The following is a 2961-nucleotide window of genomic DNA, read 5'->3' as shown; positions in this document are numbered from 1 at the left end:
TTTGAGGCAAGTTGATTGCCCTCTGGCAGATTTAAGTTGCAGCCACTGAAATTTAAAGTTTTCCTCCCATCTTTCAAAAGATGTAATAGAAACCTTGCTTTGTACTTTTCATACTAGATGGCAGCTGTTTTTTCTGATTCCTGTCTTTAAGAATTGTATGCAGTTCCTGCATTAAGCATCCTTAAATCACATTAGGGATATATGTACTCTAGGACCCCATACAATACAAATGCAGTTTGGGATACCCTTACATTTTAATAAAAAAAATATTGAGACATACATTTACTCATCCCTCATGGAGAAAATCTGCTGCTTGTACTCTGCTTACAGGAATACAAGCTATCATGGATGCACTATCAATTCATGAAATATAGCACAATCGCAGTCCCAAAAGGAGGAGGAGAAAACAGGAAGGAGGAAGGAAGAAGAAAGAAGACTTCCACCTGGCCATTCTTTCACTGATAAAAAAAACCTTAAATTTGAATCTTTTATATCCCTAACTGAGCCTTCTCCCCACCCAAGTGATCTCTAGCTGTACAAGACTGATTTATTCATTCTGCTTCTACTAGACTTGCATTTAGTTCGCTTTATTTGTTTTTGAAAACAGAACTAGCAAAGTAGAATAGGAAAAGGGCCAAGTCTTGGTTATATAAAGAGCCAAGCTGATTGCAAATTTGAACATTTCTTCACTTTGGGTACAAAGCACATATATGTTCATATGTGTCCCTCAAAATATGCTCTGTGTTGGTTGCTCACAAGATTTAAATTCTACCCAAGAAACAAAAAAAAGTTATATAGATCTCATATACATGCATACACTCACATTTGGCACAATTCTTATCCCTTTCTTACACACAAACACGTGCAAGTATCTTCATTTTTAAACACTTTTAAGTCAGTTTAAAGGACCTTTCAAAGTCACTTGAGGCCTTCCACAATTTAAGTCAGCTTAGATAAGTTGATTTGATATCTTAATTCCATGAGCATTATAACAAGCATACTACTGATTATATTTGTGTCTGGAATTAGTTTTAATTGTCTCTCCAATTTTAATCTTACAAGATTAAGTTGGCCTTTTAAAATGTGTTTATTCTTCTACTCTGGAAGCTCTTAAATTATCATCGGCACATGGATACTATATAAAAGAGACACTAGTATTCTTATTATTATTATTATTAAGGGTATATATTATGATATAATTGTACAATATAAAACACCTTATGAAAAGGGGAGGCAAAATGAAGCAGGCACTACTCCTCTTATTAATTTCATTTAGAATATGTTTTCATTAATATTGCATTTTCTTTATTTGTAGAAGACAACCTTACATAGTTTTATACTATCAAAGCAGAGCATAAACTGAGTCTCTGTCCAAACATTGCATTAAATCATAATGTGCTTCCTTTTTTGGTTTAGTAAGTCATGTGACCTAACTATTTTCATTTGTATGAGGGCAATTCAGAAATAAACCTCCATTTGAGCATGTGCGAGAAATAGACGGGAATCAACATCCCATGGCGCCGTGCGCAGTAGTTCAGTAGGCAGTGAGGAGTGAAAGGAGAAGGTTCTGTTGCAGTTGATTCATCTGCTAGATCAATCGAAAATAAACCCTGCCATAGAAAATCCCGCCAAATGTGAGGTGCGTGCAGTTATATAATTCCTGTGTGCGAAAAAACTTTTGGCAGCTGCGATTGATCGCAAACTGCGTAATGTTTGTGGACCAAACGTGATGAATGAAGGTGTCATACATCAATGGTGTCGCATGTTTAAAGATGGATGAACTGACATGCACGATGAGGTAAGAAGTGGGTGCCCATCTGTAGTCAGCAATGAACTTATACAGGAAATTGACAAAAAGATCCGTGAAATCTGTCGGTTTACTATATCTGCACTTTCTTTACATTTCCCCAAATTTCTCAGTTTTGTATAAGGTAGTGACAGAAAATTTGGGATACCACAAGTTCTGTGCTCGTTGGGTACCAAAACTCCTTTCTGGGGAGCACAAAATGCACTGAATGGGTTGACGATGTTGTTACAGGGTGGCTTCATTCCCAGGTGGGAGATTTTTTTGCAGAAGGAATTTCAAGCCTTGTAAGACGTTATGACAAGTGCCTCAATTTGAATGGCAATTATGTCGAAAAGTAATGTAATGTAGTTTTTGAATGTGTATAATAAAAGTTCTGTATCTGTGAGTGTCTGTCATTGATAACCAAATGTAGGTTTATTTCCGAATTGTCTTTGTAATAAATATTTATTTCAATCTCTTGAGAAATTCATAATGCTGGGACAGATAGAAGGAAAGAGAAGTAGAAGATGGCCAACAGCAAGGTGCATAGATTTAATTACAGCAGTGGTGGGTGGGAGTCCGGAAGAGTAGTGTGGGGCAGAATATCCTTGAGAAGGTTTATCTACATGGTCACTAAAAGTTGATGCAGATGGCACATAATCAACCAATTTATTGGCATGGCATGCTGGTCGACCATGAATCGTGTTCAGCTGAATAGGAGATTAAAACTTTCAGAAATGCTAAAATTTAGGCATTTGCTTATCTTTTAAAACATTTTAAATTTCCTGCTTTAAAAGAGGTCAACAAAGTACACTAATTTGGGAAAAACTGATTCAGTGAATTAACCTTTGATGTTGCTTTGACTTAAGCCAATATAATTGGAATGCAGAACATTGCGGGTATTATTAACCCTTCCCAGGTGATTCCCAAATAGCTCCTGCTGCCAATATGAAAAAGAGAAAACAAGAGAGCAAACCAGGAGGAGGAAGAGGAAGAGGAGGAGGAGGAGGAGGAGGAGGAGGAGGAGGAGGAGGAGGAGGAGGAAAAATAAATTGTTCTGATGTGTGTAATAGCAGCAAAGAGGATAAAAATCTTGGGAACATTTTCCAACATTTAAACTTTCAGGTAAATATATGGATTCAGAAAATGGGGGGAATGGCAGGGGAAGCCTTGTG

This window comes from Protobothrops mucrosquamatus, unplaced genomic scaffold (genome assembly GCF_001527695.2).
Source record: "Protobothrops mucrosquamatus isolate PMUCROS unplaced genomic scaffold, P.Mucros_1.0 scaffold686, whole genome shotgun sequence".
Classification (NCBI taxonomy): domain Eukaryota; kingdom Metazoa; phylum Chordata; class Lepidosauria; order Squamata; family Viperidae; genus Protobothrops; species Protobothrops mucrosquamatus.
Note: the sequence above shows the minus strand (reverse complement) of the source record.